The sequence below is a fragment of the Caretta caretta genome, chromosome 3, assembly GCF_965140235.1.
Source record: "Caretta caretta isolate rCarCar2 chromosome 3, rCarCar1.hap1, whole genome shotgun sequence".
In the NCBI taxonomy this organism is placed as follows: domain Eukaryota; kingdom Metazoa; phylum Chordata; order Testudines; family Cheloniidae; genus Caretta; species Caretta caretta.
This window is the reverse complement of record NC_134208.1, coordinates 142,103,342-142,122,348: the sequence shown is the minus strand read 5'-3', so window position 1 is coordinate 142,122,348 and position 19,007 is coordinate 142,103,342. Positions and strand designations below refer to the sequence as shown.

Here is a 19,007-nt window from a genome sequence, read left to right as displayed (position 1 = left end):
GCCCCCAAACGTTCCTCTGTGCACCCCTAGGTAGGCACACCCCGCAGTTCGAAAACCACTGCATTAAGGAAGAGTAGTATCCCGAAAGCTTTTCTGATGCTCTGATTCAACTACAGAGCTTCCACTTAAAAGCTTCACTGGCCCTCTGCTGCCTCACCCCTGCTACAAATTTAAAGAAATTCCCACTTCTGGATTCTATTTCAGATGATACCACAAACTTGTAAGCAAAAGCAATACAACAGGGCTGAGCAGTTTCATTTGAGTCTTGGCTTCGTCATGCATGTTTGTACACAATCAATACAAAAGCATGTGAGCCAGAACTGTCAAGACAGTGTGACAGAATCCATGTGAAGCAAACTGATTAGTTTCATGCAGCTTTAAGTGACATCCATGCAGTTTGTAGAGAACAGAATAGGAGCTATATAAATGTCACTTTAAATGTTTATTTCTTCCATTAAAATGGCTTTAAAAAAAAAGATTCTAAATCACTACATTAGTGTATATCTTCCTTAAGCTTCCGGATACACTGGGCAAATTTCTGCTCTCAGTTGCAACAACATCTCCACTGAAATGGAGTTTCGTCAGATTTACATTAGTGTAACAGAGGAGAATTTATCCCATTGCTTTCTGTTAACAATTTAAGATCTTAACCAGCTACATCCACCTTTTGCCCACTCCAAATTAAAGCCAGAGCTAGGTGCCTGCAGGTATAGCAAATTTGCCAGACACTGCCACAGATCATTCAAAGGCAGTTTTGGAATGAAGCCCAATTCAGGACTTCAGCCTACTGAAACTGAAGTATTGAAACAAATAGTTATTTTCTAATTAGTTTCCTAATTGCACTACTAATCATAAGCATTTGCTTTCTATGATTAAGTTCTTTAAAGTTTCCCCCTGAGAATCCATGTCTCAGAATGACTAGCTTTACAGAAAGGTGCTGGAAGCCAAAAACTCAAGGTGCACAAAGGAAGACAAGTGAGTGTAGACTGGCAGACAGGGGCTGCGCAGACGGTGAGTGGAACTCTTAGTCTGGAGTTTCTTTATGTCACCTTCCACCAATGTGCTATAGAACTTCACTGAAAGGCTTTCCGCCTTGCCCTTGCCTGCTCTATTTGAGCCGCCTATCAGGGATCTGAGTACTGGCCACCCATCCAAATACACTAATCTGCAACCAGCCTCAGCAGATAGCTTATCTTTCTCTGGATAAAGTAGTATCTCAGCTGATTGACAGGCTAATGTGGAAGATTAAAAAACAAAATCTTAAAAGGAGGTCCTGAAAATAGCAATTAATCAGTGCTAATCTAAACAGCTGTGGGACATGTGGATGGCATCTTCCTCTGCAAATTACACTGAGGTACAGCAGCATATTATTAAAATCATCTTTGGCTAAAATACCAGTGATATAGTTTCATGGTGCATACAGTGCGTGTATGTAAGCAAGCCATGCAGAAAAATGTCTCCAGACTTTCATTATTCAAAAGGTATTGAGAGATCCATGGCTTAGATTCTGTACTTCCGAAGGCAGTGACAATTTAAAACAAATATTATTAATACAAGCCAAATTCCAAAATCTTTAATTGGGCTGAACTCCTATTTGAGCAAAACCATCTCTCATTTACCAAGTATAAATCAGGAGTAGCTCCACTATGCACAATGGAAGTACTTCTGATTTACACTAGTCTAATGAAAAGGAAATAGTCCAATGACTTCAAATCAGTCAGAACTGAATAAAGACTTCTGAAAGTCTCAGATACTATGATCATGAGGATGGTATAAAAAAATACAATAGGTAAAATTTGGCCCTAAAATTTGATTTTCAGCCTAGAGAACTTCTTGTTGTTAATGTGAGTCAGGAGAATAATTCACACCTGATACAACTTGATAGATTTAGCATCTATTTTTCCCCACTCGTAGAAAATGTGCAAACATACCATGAGTTCCCAGTTGGATTTATTCATTCTTTGAATGTATTCCATAAAATTGTATCAAGTTTTACACTCTGTGAAATAATCACAGATAGTTCACTGTGATTATTTAATAGTCAGTTTTCAAAATCTGAGTTGTATTGGTTAGAAAAGTCACCTGACATAGTTGCTGCTGTCTGATTAGACAGATTCCTAAGCACTTCCAGCATGAACACTCATGCCCGAATATTTCATATTGGGATTCTGTGAGTTCTCATGCATGTGACTTTGAAATTTGCTTTCTGCTACCATTTATGTCTGTACACTGGATCATTTGAAAGCTCATAGAAAACACAGCAAAGAGGGCATGAAAAACAGTCAGAGCAAGTTCATTTCAAAGTTTGAGCGCATATTTGTGAAAGAATTTTTTTGCAGTATTTGCCTAGCTCTGAAAAAAGGGATCAATTTTAAAACAAAGACATAGCAATGTCTCTTCTGGGGGAGAGACAAGCCAAAAACCTTTCTATTTTCTTTCCATTAATTTATTAAAAGAAATCTGCAGTGAAACTAAACTCCTGGCGTGGTCATTTAAGCTAGGGCAAATTGAGGAGTTTCTAACAAAGACATTACCTGCCGACACATCAAGCTTACCTTGTTGTGCAGCCTCTTTTGGTTTAGCTGGTTTCACTACTTCACACTCCCTCAGTATGGGACTATTGTGTGATGCTATCCAGGAGAGCCCCAGGCCAAAAAACAAGCAAAAACCTTAATTTTTAATCACATGCATATACTAGGGCTGAAAGGGTCAGAGAGGCTTAGCTAGCCTTCAGTTTCAATTAAAACATACAGGAGGTCAGGTAAGTCACCCCTCCCAGTTGAGTTTTACCATTAGTGACTCAAAAACAACAGAAAGCTTATTCCAGTACCTTGCTTCTTGTTTTGCTTTCCCAGTTTCCTCCATGTCTCCACCACACACTGCCTGTGCTGGTAATACAGAGAGCTGCTGTGGGAAAACTGTAGTTATGATTTTGTTACAGTTTTAGACCCAAAGGGGCTTACCGCAGCTGAATCATTTTATTGCATCGCTCTGCTGCTCATTTCTATGCACACAGCTGATGAGAATGAAGAAATAACTCCAAAGAGAGTCCTGTTAGTCTAACAAAGCTGCTTTGTCCCCAAAGGAACATACAATAGGAAATGAAAGTTGGATGGAAAACAGATTCTAACAGGAAACAGAATGATCCATGCTAGAGTTCAGCACAAAGATAGATCACTGTAATAACCACAGCAATGTGAGCCGGGGAACTAGGGACTTCAATCTCTAATTCTAGAGGGAGAGATACAAAATAGCTACAGGAAATAATAGCAAATGAAAAGCCTCCACAACTGGAAAATGAAGTGAATAGCACAGTGACAGAACACAAAAGTCTTAGACTCTGCTTGGATTTGGATGAAAGTAAACAAATGCATACATCATAGTGGGGGGGGGGGGAGTGACAAATTAAAATTAGTAGATTTAACCAAATATTTTATGTAGTTTAACCATCTGTTTAAAGAAAGGAGAGGGGGAAACGATATGCAGCTATATCAGTTAGGGCTGTCAAGCGATTAAAACAATAGCGATTAATCACATTGTTAAACAATAATAGAATACCATTTATTTAAATATTTTGGATGTTTTCTACATTTTCAAATATATTGATTTCAATTACAACACAGAATACAAAGTGTACACTTTATATTTATTTTTATTACAAATATTTGCACTGTAAAAAACAAATATTATTTTTCAATTCACCCAATACAAGTACTGTAGTGCAATCTCTTTATCATGAAAGTTGAACTTACAAATGTAGAATTATGTACAACAAAACTGCATTCAAAAATAAAACAACATAAAACTTCAGAGCCTGCAAGTCCACTCAGTCCTACTTCTTGTTCAGCCAATCACTCAGACAAACAAGTTTGTTTACATTTGCAGGAGATAATGCTGCCCGGTTCTTGTTTACAATGTCACCTAACAGTGAGAACAGGCGTTCTCATGGCACTGTTGTAGCCGGAATCGCAAGATATTTACATGCCAAAAATTCATATGTCCCTTCATGCTTCAACCACCATTCCAGAGGACATGCATCTGTGCTGATGACGGGTTCTGCTTGATAAGAATCAAAAGTAGTGTGGACCGACACATGTTAATTTTCATTATCTAAGTCAGATGCCACTAGCAGAAGGTTGATTTTCTTTTTTGGTGGTTCGGGTTCTGTAGTTTCCGCATTGGGGTGTTGCTCTTTTAAGACTTTGGAAAGCATGCTCCACACCTCGTTCCTCTCAGATTTTGGAAGGCACTTCAGATTCTTAAACCTTGGGTCGAGTGCTGTAGCTATCTTTAAAAATCTCACATTGGGTACCTTCTTCGCGTTTTGTCAAATCTGCACTGAAATTGTTCTTAAAATGAACAACATGTGCTGAGTCACCCTCCAAGACTGCTACAACATGAAATATATGGCAGATTGCGGGTAAAACAGAGCCGAAGACACACAATTCTCCCTCAAGGAGTTCAGTCACAAATTTAATTAATGCATTATTTTTTAAAGAGCATCATCAGCATGGAAGTATGTCCTCTGGAATGATGGCCAAAGCATGAAGGGGCATACGAATGTTTAGCATATCTGGCACGTATATAGCTTGCAATGCCTGCTATAAAAGTGCATGTTCTCACTTTCAGGTGACATTGTAAATAAGAAGCAGGCAGCATTATCTCCCGTAAATGTAAACAAACTTGTTTGTCTTAGCAATTGGCTGAACAAGAAGTAGGAGTGAGTGGACTTGTAGGCTCTAAAGTTTGAGGTTGTTTTGTTATGGAGTGCAGTTATGTAACAAAACAAAAAAATCTACATTGTAAATTGCACTTTCACAGTAAAGAGATTGCACTACAGTACTAGTATTAGGTAAATTGAAAAATACTATTTCTTTTGTCATTTTTACAGTACAAATATTTGTAATAAATATAAAGTGAGCACTGTACACTTTGTATTCTGTGTTGTAATTGAAATCAATATATTTGAAAATGTAGAAAAACATCCAAAAATATTTAATAAATTTCAATTGGTATTCTATTGTTTAACAGTGCGATTAAAACTGTGATTAATCGCAATTCATTTTTTTAAAATCACGATTAATTTTTAAGTTAATCGCGTGAGTTAATTGCGATTAATCGACCGCCCTAATTTTAATACAACGCAGTACCAGCCGTCACACGACAATAGCCAACTACTCAGCAGCTATACTATAATAGAAACCAGGCTTGCGTGTTTCTAAAACTATATCTGAAATTAGCAGACCCACGGTGACAGACCATCCCAAGACCAATGATGCACTGCACTGCAAGAATCCCCAAAAGGAACAATGAGAATGGAATACAGTAAACAAGGTTTTCTGTGACTCTGGGGATAGGATTATAAAAGATTTTTTTTTTAAAACACAAGGATTGAGCAAGAAGCCTTTCTAAATTACATTTCTTGAATTTTATTGTATTATCTTCATGGCACAGTTATTACACATTAAAGGTAATGACTCTCCTCTGCAAGTAACCTAATATTGGACGTGATTGATAACCCCTATATGTGCTTTAGAGAACACTTTGAATTTCATAAATGGGGAAGAGAGTAGAAAGTTGGAGGAGGGGAACCTCAGTGGATTATCTTCATGCATACAATACATTGACTGCAAGGGTTTCACTAGAAGGTATAATATTTCTTCTAACACCCACTGAGGGCTCATGGACAAAGTTTCCCAGATCCTCTCTTTATAACTAATTCTGCTCCTATTGCATATAATCCATTATTTTCTGTATTTTTCTTCCTTCTTTTTATAAACTACTATATTTATAACTCACTCTTGCTCCCTCTTTCTTATTCTGACAGTTTTTCTCCCCAGATTCTCTTCCATGAGCTGGGCTCCGCAGCCAAGCTACATCTCCCATGATGCACCATGGCAGGTCAGCCAGAGGGGATACCACAGTGCACCATGAGAAATGTAGTCCTTCCAGGAAACCCAGCTCATACAAGCAAATGGGGGACATGAGGTATCCAAACTACAACTCTCAAAGGCACCATAGAAGCTAGCCAGGCATGGATTAACATCAGACTGACCCAGAACAAATGTTTCAGTGCAGTTCTACAAACCAGAATGTTTCAAATTTACGAGAACATGGACCAAAATGAAATATTTCATTTAGATGCCCTCACAGGTTTGGTTTCATCACCTTTCTTGTTATGGAGATATTAGGATGGAAGACCAATGATTTACGATGCAGATTTACGAAGAAATTTCACTACATGGCCAGTGATCGAGTACCAAAAGTTTTGGTGGTGTGACTAAAATTACCCTTGATGACATAGATTGATCATCCAGACAGACTGTCTTAAGGACTTCGCTAGAGATTCATCTGGGTATGCTTGATCTACAAAGAGGCTATGTGCCTTTGGGATTTGCCATGAAGAAGAAGAATGGAAAAAGTGAAAAAATTCAGCAACATCAAAATTTTTCCTGTAAAAAAAAAAGTCAGTTTTGTGGAAAACTCACTTTTCATCCAAAACTGATGGAAAATTCCTGACTTGCTCTAGTATACACATATAATAGATAGTTGCACATTGTGTTTATGTATGTGCAAGAAGTTGGAAGCAGCAGAAAACATGAGCCAAACAAACGCACTTGAAAACACTTTAGCCTTAAATCCCACACAAATTGTACTTGATGGAAATCAAATAGTTGTCCTGGGTAACGTAAGTTCTGTGGCCACTTCTTCATGTTCACCTGAGACTTTAAGGCAAATCCACAAAAATGAAATAAACATTAATATTCTGAATAATCTTTTTGAGGAAGGCAGTTCTTTGCTAGATGTGATGGATGCTGTCCTCTTAAGAGCAGGGCAGTTTGGGTTCCCTCTCCAAGAAATGAGGTAAGAGTTACCAGAAGGCAAGCAGTCTGGAATAGACTCTTGGAAAGAGTCTGTGGGTACTGCAGTAAGAAGCCTAGAACCTAGTAAGGGAATCCTGCCTGATTTGTCTCTTTCTTGTTGCTAATAAACTGGGAATTGGCATTGTATGCCCCTGAGCCCTTGTAATTCTTAGGCTCTGAGCTCTGGGAGCCAGATGACCCTACATCACAACTACCTGTTAATGAATCATGTTGTTGCACAGCAAGCCTCTGTATTTAAGGGGCCCTAGCTGCACTCATTATGTTGCTTTTAAACTAGGGAAATAAAAAAGGCAGTAAAACTTCTTAAAAGGAAACATTTAAATGAAGAAATGGTTCATTAGAAAGCAGCAGACTGATTTCTATTGGGAAGAAAAACAATATTTTTTCTTTAAATGCAAGTTTGACCAGACAGAGAATAATCCACAATGGGCCCTATAAAATACAGCTAGTAACCTTCCCTTCATTGATAAGAAACAGCCTCCAACAAGCTCTATAACTCTAATGCAAAATACTGTCAGCATATCTGGCTGTTGTCATAGTTTTGTGGTGTGAAGGTTCCAGGGATAAAATGAGGTTTTACAGATCTCACTTATCATGTGCAGGGGAAGCTTCGACAGCGAAGGCAGATTTTCCACAGAGAAACATCACTGTATAGAAAAACGAGGTTTTGTCTAGACTTGGGAAATTTACATTGCTGTAAATACATCAGTGTAGTGTAGCCCCATACCGTAGAGACACTGCACGGGTAGAACTTATCCCAGTAATTTTTACAAAGCTAAATCACATTAGTGCAAGGCCTGCCTTACACTAACACAGCACATCTACTCTCTGGATTTATACCAGCATAGCTGTGTAGTTACGTTTAAAAAAAAAAAACAACAACAGTAGAGACAGGGCCTGAGACTTTAGTGATCAGAGTTTCACTCTAGGAAGTCTTCTAGGGTTGCCACCTGTCCTAGTATTGGCAGCAGCACCACACTTTACTTACAGGGTAAGTCAGTGCTTGGGTACGTGACATCACGACACTTGTGTTACAATTTAAGGCAAGACGTGTTCCCTGTTACCTGCATGAATGCACTGAGAGGGCAGATGGGCATGAAAAGCCTTTGGGAAGCGGTGAGCCCTTGACCTGAGAAAATACATGGGAACTGGGAAAGACTGGCACTGGACCCTGGAGAGATGGTGAGGAGGGGGGGCGGGGGACCATAACAGAGCTAGCGGGGCACAGATGGGAGTGGACACTGCACCTTCTGGAAGGCTGGTGGAGCTGCAGCACTCTCCCTGTGCACCCCAGAGTTTTGGAAGGAATAACGGGAAGGGAGAGACGAGGACTCTGCTGCAGTTACCCCCCACCTAAGGCTGGGAGAGGAGGGTGAAGAGTCCGTGGAGCTGCAGGAGGAGCAGAGATGGAACTGGGGGTGGAGAGAACAGAATTAATTCACTAGACTGTGGGGGTTGGGGAGAAGCTCTGCGATATCTGGCAGTCAGTGAGCGCTCCTGCAGCAGGGGTCAGAATCACCTAATGTTGTACATTAGAGATAGCGGATACACTTACTGCCACCCACATACCAGGGTGGGGGGCAGGGAGAATTTTAAAAATAAACACAAAAAAATCAAAAGTGACCAAAAACCACAATAGAATCTTTTTGTTTTTTAAAGACTACTTTTTTTTTTTTTTTTGCACCAACTGCTTGATTTCTGGGGATCTGAATTGTGATATGTTGACTTTGGGGGTTGGCAATACGGAGATCATGACATCAAGCAAATGGGAGGAGTTAGTCTCACTTGAAAACCTTCCAATGGGGCAACTCTACAATAAGACTTTGACAAAGATCATCTCGCCTGCAAAACTTATCCTGTGGCAAAGATATTTTTTTCCTGTTTTTCATTCTTAATTATCTTTTAGCTTAAATGCTCAATCAGGTCACTGAGACGTTACTGTGACAGATGTATCCTAAATCCCTAAGACAGACAGAAATGGAACATGTCTACGCATTCAAGCAAAGAGGGAATATAGTGCAGGGCTAAAAGTCACACACAAAAGCAACAGCAATGGAAGTATGGATAACAAAGTTAGATGTTGGACCAAGAACTATATTAACATTGTAGTGTGCAATGAGTTGAGACAAGTGTTGTGCTAAGTATTTTAAGGCAACAGTGTTACCAAACAATAGTTGAGGGGGGAAAGTGTGTTTGATGTGAGCTCAGCAGGCTTGCTCATTATCAGAGATTGTTGGTTTTTTATCAATCTTAACTTGTTTCAAAACCAACAGCTCTGAGCTTTCCAACCCTGCTATACTTCTTTGCTGCCAGTTTTTCATACCACACCACATACCAGAATAGACTAACTTATGTTGGAAAGAAACTACCCATTTCAAGTGTGAGAGCAGGATGGATTATGCACACAATCCAGCAGTGTTTAATCCATCAAAATCTCCTGTGACTTCAAATCTACAGTGGGAGTTTTGCCTGAGCAAGGACAGCAGGATCAAGGCCTGAACACAGTTAACCTGGGTCTGGAATTCTGTATGCTTTGGGCTCAGTAGTGCAGCTCTTACATTACTGAGCATTCATTCCTGCAGGTAGGCATGAGTATACATTGTGTTTCTTCAGCATGAGAAAGGGTTGCATAATCTAGTCTTACACATAAACAACAGACTCACTAAACTTGATACATAGGAGTTTAAAAAGGGAATACTTGGTAACAAATGGGAATGCAGGGAAATGAATACAGAATGATATCAGATGGTAGTAAATGAAGTGAGCCCGGATGACTGATGTGCAAGACAGAAAAGTAGACTGATGACATGAAGTGAACAATACAGGTAAATTGTTCCACTCAAATTTATGCACGGCAGAGACTGAAATGCAATCACTATGGCAATAGGTTGGAAAATTAAAGCACTTTAATTCAGACATGTTTCTTCCTTTGTTGTTTTTCTTTTTTCTCAACCCTTTAAAAAATCATTTTTCTTGCTGCCCGCCTTTTCCACGTTTTATTAATCTCACCCCTTTTTCTTTTTTTGTGGCTGTCTTTCTGAGCTTCTGTTCAGATGCATCAAAAGAAAAGTGTGTGCACAAGACAGGCAACCTGCCAAGACTACACAGTTTCTAAAAAAAAGTTCTAAATATTCCCATGTGTTTATAGTATACATGGGTTTGATTTGCCTCTCTTACACTGGTACAACTTGTTTTCAGAGGAGTTGCTCCCTATTTACACCAGTTTAAGCAGAGTAGTTGCCAAGAAACATAAGGAAGGGGTAAAAGCAACACAAGTTTGTCTCCTTAATTGGACAACTGAGGCAAGAAAGTGGGGACACCCTTGACACACGGTGTTGCGATGGAACAAGGGCAAGGCAACAGCCCATATGAAACACTAAAATCCATACTAAGCAGTAGTATCCAATTGTTTAAAATTAATCTCCAATATAAAGTTAATAAATAATGCTTCATACAAAAAAACAAACAAACATTGCCATCCTATCAGATTTAGCCTCAGTTTATACAAAGGGGTCACCATGAGAGAAAGGAAAACCTTAAGCAGCAAGATGAGAATGTACATCTATGGATATGATGCAATCCAACAAGAAGTAGATGCATAGTTTGATTCTGCAGTCCTTATTCAGGCAAATCTCCTGTTGAACTAGATGGGAGTTTGTGCTGTGCAGACAAAGTAGAACTGGCTCCTAAAGTGGTTAAATTCTGGGAAAGTCTTTAGACAATTAAAGCAACCTTTGCTACAAGTTTGCCATCCCTACTGTACCAACAGTATTTGCTTTTTAACTATCCAGCAAAAAATTAAAACCAAAACAGCGAGAGGTCATTAAACAGCATTCTGCACTGACAGCAGTTCTTCCCAATAAGGGAAGATACGGGGAGGCTGTGCTACCATTTTTCTTAGTGGAAGACAAAGTTCTAGTCTTTGACCCTTAGAAAACTGGTATTTTCCAGGCTTACATCTAAGATAAAATAAGATTAACATCCACATTTGTGAAAGGGTGAGATCCTCACTCACACTCTGCCTATTTTAATTTACCTGGTGGTGTAAAGAAGCCCTATGAGACCCATACCCATCCAGTGAGGATTCCTCTGGACTGCAGGCACATGTACAAGACTGCATTCCAAGGACCCCCTCACAAGCTCTGCCATAGTGGATATACCAGGGGCAAGACTGTTGGTGAGATGGCAATACAGGTGGTGAGACTTCAGGACTGTGGAGATTCTAGGCAATGCTGGGACCCATAGGGTAGCCTAAAGGGGCTGGCATAACTTAAACAGACCTCCAGGAACAGCTAAGGGTACATCTATACTGCAAGTGAAGACGTGACTCTAGCACAGGTAGTAGGACAATAGTAGTGGAGAAGTGATGGCACAGACCTCAGTGCAGGTCAGCAGTGCAAATATATACCCAGGGTCCCCTATGGGCTTATATTGGAGCAGTTAGCCTGTGCTGACACTCATGCAGCCACATCTTTATGACTATAGTTACTCATGCTAGCTAAATTAAAGCTACCGCATGTATTCCTACTTCACACCTTAAATTGCTGCGTAGACATACCCTAAAATAGGCTGTAGGCCTCTCCCCACCCCTATGTGTGAATTCGGTCACAGACTTTTACTCAAGGGAAGGAAAGGAAATAATTAAGATTATAGTTCCTTGTACTACCTTGAGTCATAGAATGAAAACAAGAAAGGGAAAAATTAGATTTAATATTTGGAAAAACATCCTGACAGTAAGATATTATATAGTGGAGTAGTTTCCCCAAAGCAAGAGGTGGAAATTGCACAACTTCAAAACACTCAAAACTAGACAACACAAGAGAATATTCTGTAGGGAACAATCTTTGACTGGTAAGGAGTGAACTATATCACCTCACAAGACTTTTCCATCTCCAAACCCTATGATTCAGTGCATGCTTAAAAGAATGATCATACATGAGTGTTTGCAGTATCCAAAGGGCTAAATTAGAAGAAGTATTTCTTTTCGAGATATTCCTTTCAGCTTAAGAACTGCTGGAAATTTTAAGTAGGTCTGGCCATTACACTAACTGACTTCTTGGAGTTTTTTGCAGGGAGAAAGAACATTTTGTTTGGAAGGTAACAGAAAGCGGTCAACTTGAAGTTAATCTCTCTACGTTTCATTTCGCATAATGCAAATGCACCCTTATCACACATAGCTGTGTTTGTAGGTAACTGAAAGTGAGTTGTTGAGCTCTCAGAATAAACCAGAAGTGATAAATGATAAGAGAGATTTTGGAAAGGAGTAAATTTGTCTTTTTGACAGCTGAGTTAAGATAGGGGTCATTGAAGTCTCCCTCAAGCCTACAAATGAGCCCTACAGTCTCCAGTACCCATTTCAAGGTTAAGTCTACTGAAGCCATTACAAAAAACTCTCCTCCACCTTTTCCCTTTACTTTGCTGAAGTGTTGGTAAATAAAGTGGACATCTTTCTTTTTCAGATGTATACACTGAATATACAGAATCTGATAACTGTTTTGTTTGCTTGTGTTTTTTTCAGGTCACCTCCCCAACAACCCCAGTTACCAAAGGTGTAATTTAGAAAAGTACTTTGTGCTCCTAAGCCACTTCAATATTTTTGTAAATCCCACCCTAAACGTACTAGACATGACATGGAATTTATGCCTTGTCCCATGTTGATGTCCAGCTGTGTAGCAGTGCTTTTAAATTGCAGCTCAGGCTGAAGACTCAGGCTCTGAAAACCACCCCCTTCCCATGGCTTCAGACCCAAAGCCACAATGTCTACACAGCTATTTTTAGTGAGGTAGAAAGAGCCCAGGTGCTGCTGCACATCCATAGCTGTGATCTGGTACGTGCAACATAAAAATTAGAGAGTACAACCCACAAGCATTGGCTTCAAAACCACAGGCTCTTATTGCGTTAATAGAAGATCCCCATTAGATGAGTTAGTAGAAACACTTTTAGCTTTTTGAACACACAAAGCTGTGTTTGAGTTGAAGGCAGATACGCGGCATGGTTTCCTATCTCCATGGCAGTTTGGCAAGGCTGCGTTCCATCACCATCATTGTTCAATATCAGCATTGACTGGTTGATGGATAATCTTGAGGAGGCTGCTGTTGGTGATGTTGAGCTGAACACCATTATGCTCTGCTATCTTGAATATGCCAATGACATTGTCTTGTTGGCTCAGTTTGATGAATCTCTGCAGCGGATGATTGATCTATTCAGGCTAGAAGCAGTGTGCATTGGTCTGGTTATTAAAGCAGATATAACTAAGTCCTTGGACATTACCATCAAGCAGCCTCCAGCGTCAGATTATAACCAGTTCAGTTTTAATCTATCCAAACAGGACATTGAAGAGGTGGAAACGTCCACACATTGGACAGAGTCATAGACAATGGTGGAGTATGCTCGACAGATGTGGACATTCGTATAACAGCAGCTGCTGCCAAGTTTTGAGCCCTTCAGTGGCCTCTGCGGGGATGTCATGACAACAAGCTGGCTAGAAAGTTTTGGATCTATAGAACCACAGCTATACCAACTTGATTGTATGCAAGTGAAATGTGGGTGCTGAGAGAAGCTGAAGAACACAGGATTGTTATTTTGATTCTTATCATCAGCTGCTCCACATCAAGTGGCAGAACAAGATCAGAAATGAGGATATTCGAAGCTGAACCCAGCAACTGCCTTCATCAGCACTGGTTTGGTTTTGCCGGCTTTCTTGGTATGGGCATATTGGACTGGAAGACCAATGAATTCCAGAGCATGTGTACCAAGGAATGCTGCTATACGGTTGTCGAACACGTGAGTACCAAAAGGTTCGGTGGCACAATAATATTGCTAGTCGTGGACAAAAAGGTGATCTGTCTGGATATACAGGTTAAGGACCTAGCAAGAGATCTGCAAGCAGGCCACGTACACATATATACCCCTACCTTGTTCATTAAGAGCTAAATTCACCCCACGGCAAAGGACCCGTGTTCCACTTACATCCTTCTTGATCTCCATATTGAGGGTGGTAACCTTATGCTGGTCCTCTGAACTGGGGTGAATTTCACTCTGCATGCTGTAAATTAACATTATCCTGGGAAGAACATCCTATAGGAAAAAAAAACACCCTTTTACTAGATGGCGGCCAAAGTTCCCTATAGAATTTCCTTTAATATTTAAATTAAAATTCTATTTTCCACATTACCCTAATATTTTCTCTCTGGCTTACTACCTACAATAAAATACAGTATTTTTAATGAGACAAGGCTACAATGGCATGTATTCCAGCTACATTTAACCCGTGTTATAAATGTCTCAGATGCACGAATCACAGCAGAGAGTGTAGGTGATTGAATAACTTTGGCCCTATCTACAAAACGTATTTAGGCACACAACCACCACATTTATGCTGCACTATAATCCATATAACCCCCACTCAGCTGTCACTTAACTCTGTAGATGGTTCAGTTTTCAGGGTAAATCTAAGCCGCATTGCAGTCCGTGAACGAGGGAAGATAGATGGGCGAAAACTTGGCTTCCCTGCTGGGTTCTCAGAGGCTGCCTACCGGATTGGGCCCCATTCCGAATCCAGGTCACTGGAGCAGGGGGACTGGATCCTGGGTCTTCCAACTCCCAGATGGGTGCCCTAGCCACCAGACTAAAATCTGTCTGTCTCTCTTCCCCCCTCCCAATGACTACTTTATCCGAAGTGGAACAGCTTCAACAGGGGACAGTGAGGGAACCCCACATCAGAACACCCCATAGCTCAGTGATTAGAGCACTTTCCTGAGGGGTGGGAGACCCTGGTTCATACATCTTTACCTCATCAAGCAGGGACAGGAATTAAACCTGGGACTCCACTTCTTAGGAGAGTGCTCCACCTGCCGGATTAAAAGTAATAAGGGAGGGCACGCCCCTCACACACCCATTTTGTGTGGAGTAAAGCAGGCACCTAACTCATTCTCACAAGAAACAACCTAGGCATATAGGCCACCTGACTCCAAGACAGGGGTTCACGTTCACGGATCACAAGCAGATAGATGCCCAAGTCTGGGCTGCCGGGAGGTGCCTAACTCCACAAGAGGGTAGGGCTTAGCCCATACCCCCCTCATTGGTTCATTCAAGCATCTTCCAGCCTAGCACACTGGCTTTTGTGGATCATGTTCTTAGGCACTTATTTCGACCCTTTCATTGTATAAGGCACCGATGCACGCATCTCAGGCTTTGGGGATCGCAGCGTTGTTCCTGTGATTTTCTAGGCACCTAAAAATTAGGTGCCATGATGCTCAGCATCACAATGCTGCATCACAATGCTGCATCACAATTAAAAATACTTTGAGATCTTTTAGTATTCAGGTTGATAGCCACCCTCCTCCAACCTGATAGAGCTTTGTTTTCATACTGACCTAGACCTCACACAGTCTAATCATCCCCTACACAGACCATCTGTCACACGCACTCCATTTGTGCACCTGTTTTCCTGCAGGGTTTAGGAATGGAACTCTGCTGGATGGAATGTCAGGCCTCCTCCAAGATGTTCTCATGTCGCCCCAGTGACTTCCACCTAAGAATGACACACTCTTTAGTTCTGTTATACAAGTGTGAACGTTTCATAGGTTATCGCTAGTCACGTTTCTAATTGGCTAACTCCTTGGCAAATCTTACATGAAGTGTCTGACAGATATCTGAGAACAAACTAAAAAAACAAAACAAAAACAGGTCCCGGTATTCCATGGCTTGACCTGTCAACTGGCCCTCAAACCCCACACCTCCCTTTGGGAAGTCTTATTTATCTTAAGGACTTGTTCCAAGCTCCAAGTGCTCTAGTCAGGAAATAATTTTACCATTGGAATTTCCCACTGGACCACAAGTCAGCAAATGCAACAGCTATGGCAGTCTTTTTAAAAACACACCCTTCCCTCCCATCCAATAGAAAACAAAACAAAACAAGTAAATACAAGCTGGCTAGCTTAAGCAACCACAACAAAAACCCAACTGTGCAAAAGGAAAGACCATGCTACCAAAATCCACCTCTTGAACACTTCCTGTTATGTCCTCTCCATAGATCTACTAAGATGGTTGAGCATTATTAGCAAAGTGCTTTGAGATCTACAATAGAAAGTGTACTATATGAAAGCAAAGTATTATTGTAATGGTATGTATTGTCCCTGTAGGGCTGGTTGGGCAATCAGCTGGGGCACTACTGGAGAGCACTACTATGTTCCAGATTCTCTCTTTTGACAGGGGAAGTAGTCACTGAAGGAGAAAAAAGTGGTCTTAGGGGGATAGTTTCTGTTGGAAGAGGAGCACACACCACTAACTGTGATTAACACAAACACCAAGTGCAAGGCAGGCTAGAACTCCCCCTCGCCTGAGTATGGAATGATTGCTGGGAAATGTAGTTCCCAGGCAGGTAATTTCTGATATTGAACTGAGACAAGACTTGCTGGGAAAACGAGATCTATAAACCTCACATTCTCCTAGATTAGAGAGAGACCTGGTATGTGCCAGAGGGGCAGACAGTCTCTCCTAGAAGAAGGGAGAAGTAACCCATTTTGCAGTTTGGTTAGCTCTGTTTTCATATACAGCTCTTTTTTATTTGAAAAAACAACTGAAGCAGACCCCAGGGAGATACCTGGATAAGTTTGGATTTCGATCTGAGGTAGTCTGAAACAGACACTCTGGAGCACAGCATGCTACCTCCAGAATGTTTGGGGAAGAGAAAAGCACTGGGGTAAAGCAGGCATTTTTGTTTTTGGAAAGGATTCCAAATGAGGTCCTTTGTGTGGTTTGACCTACCATGGTGGCTGATATTACCGTCATTCCAGTTTTTACAGGTGGGAGAACAGAGACAGGGAGAAGAGGTTAAATGATTTGCCTGCGGACAGCATTGTAGTTTAGGGTCTTAGACTCTACTCCTGGTCCTGACACTGACTTGCTGCATAACCATCGACAGGTCTTGAGCGACAAACACAACTTTCACTATTCCAATGGTCTCTCATGGGTGAAGCTCAGGAACAGAATCAAGTTTCTAATGCTGCAGTTTTCTGCATGACCCCTGAATCCCACAAATCAAAAGCAGCAGTTGTTAAGAGTACCTTCCATTAGCAAACCTAGAACTGTCAGCTGATGTAGCAGAAGATTCCTACAATGCAGCAGGAAATCTATTCTAAAGCACCTAGCAGACATGGTAACCTGCTAACATAACATGTCAAGGGTAAATCAGGAAGTAAAGGAAAATCATGCCTGTGTAATCAATTAGAATTCTCTAGCATAACAGTGAATAAATGAAAAATGGAGGTCATCATTTACTTGGACTTTCAAAATGCCATTGACAAAGTCCCCTGCAAGAGGCTATTAAGGAAACAAAGTCATCATGATATAAGAAGTAAAATACTATCATAGGTTAAATATGGGCTAAAAGATAGAAAACAAAGAAGAACGAGTGGTCAATTCTCAGTCCGACAAAAGATTAACTGTTTTTTATCCTAGGACTTGTGGTTATTTTTACACAAGTTTTTTATGTAAACGCAGCCCTAGAGTTATGTTTGCTAAACAGAGTCTCTGTTCCACAATCTATAGGTACTGGGGTGAGGTAGCTCTATGCTGAACAGGTGGAGTTTGGAAAGAGGCCTGTTTCAGTGTGATTAGCAGCATTTCATTTTATAGTCTCCAAGAGTAGACCTATTCATTCTTTAGTCATTTTAAAGAGAAAGAGCTTTGATCATTCTCCAACACAAATACTATTGTTTACATATAGTACAGCAGTGTTCACTGTGTTAAGCCTTAATCTGGAAATATTTCAGACATTAGCTTCATACTTCCCTATTCTTGCAATTTATACCTGAATCTCTTCTGACTCAGAAATTCACCATTTTCTTTTTCTTGCAGGTAAATATTCATTCCCTTTCTTTTCAGGCATTTTGACATTAGCCTCTCCAGATGCTAAGCCTTGGTCTACACTAGGAGTTGAGGTCGAATTTAGCAGCGTTAAATCAATTTAACCCTGCACCCGTCCACACGACGAAGCCCTTTTTTGCAACTTAAAGGGCTCTTAAAATCAATTTCCTTACTCTACCCGCGACAAGGGGATTAACGCTGAAATCGGCCTTGCCGGGTCAAATTTCGGGTACTGTGGACACAATTAGACGGTATTGGCCTCCGGGAGCTATCCCAGAGTGCTCCATTGTGACCGCTCTGGACAGCACTCTCAACTCAGATGCACTGGCCAGGTAGACAGGAAAAGGCCCGCGAACTTTTGAATTTCAATTTCCTGATTGGCCAGCTTGGCAGACTGCAGGTGACCATGCAGAGCTCATCAGCAGCAGTGACCACAATGGAGTCCCAGAATTGCAAAAGAGCTCCAGCATGAACCAAATGGGAGGTACGGGATCTGATCGCTGTATGGGGAGAGGAATCTGTGCTATCAGAACTACGTTTCAGTTTTCGAAATGCCAAAACATTTGTCAAAATCTCCCAGGGCATGAAGGACAGAGGCCATAACAGGGACCCAAAGCAGTGCCACGTGAAACTTAAGGAGCTGAGGCAAGCCTACCAGAAAACCAGAGAGGCGAACGGCCGCTCCGGGTCAGAGCCCAAAACATGCCGCTTCTATGATGAGCTGCATGCCATTTTAGGGGGTTCAGCCACCACTACCCCAGCTGTGTTGTTTGACTCCTTCAATGGAGATGCAGGCAACACGGAAGCAGGTTTTGGGGATGAGGAAGATGATGATGAGGAGGTTGTAGACAGCCCACAGCAAGCAAGTGGAGAAACCGGTTTTCCCGACAGCCAGGAACTGTTTCTCACCCTGGATCTGGAGCCAGTACCCCCCAAACCCGCCAGGTGGAGAAGGGACCTCTGGTGAGTGTACCTTTTAAAATACTATACATGGTTTAAAAACAAGCATGTTTAATGATTAATTTGCCCTGGCATTTGCGGCTCTCCTGGATGTACTCCCAAAGCCTTTGCAAAAGGGTTTGAAGGGGGGGCAGCCTTATTCCATCCACCATGGTAGGATACTTTACCACTCCAGGTCAGTAGCACGTACTCAGGAATCATTGTAGAACAAAGCATTGCAATGTATGTTTGCTGGCGTTCAAACAATATCCGTTCTTTATCTCTCTGTGTTATCCACAGGAGAGTGATATCATT

At 41.1% G+C, this 19,007-nt stretch overlaps 1 protein-coding gene across 2 annotated transcripts in view; it reads right to left on the bottom strand.

Annotated features, from left to right (window-relative positions):
* KIF26B (kinesin family member 26B) overlaps nucleotides 1-19,007 on the bottom strand; it is a 426,203-nt gene that overhangs the window by 331,982 nt on the left and 75,214 nt on the right. The window contains exon 1 of one of the 2 annotated variants that reach the window (XM_075126975.1): nucleotides 2,831-2,987. The exons of the other annotated variant lie outside the window; for it this stretch is intronic. The gene's annotated coding sequence lies outside the window, so the exon portion shown is untranslated. Of the gene's footprint in view, nucleotides 1-2,830; nucleotides 2,988-19,007 lie in introns of those variants that run through there. 2 annotated transcript variants of the gene reach the window in all.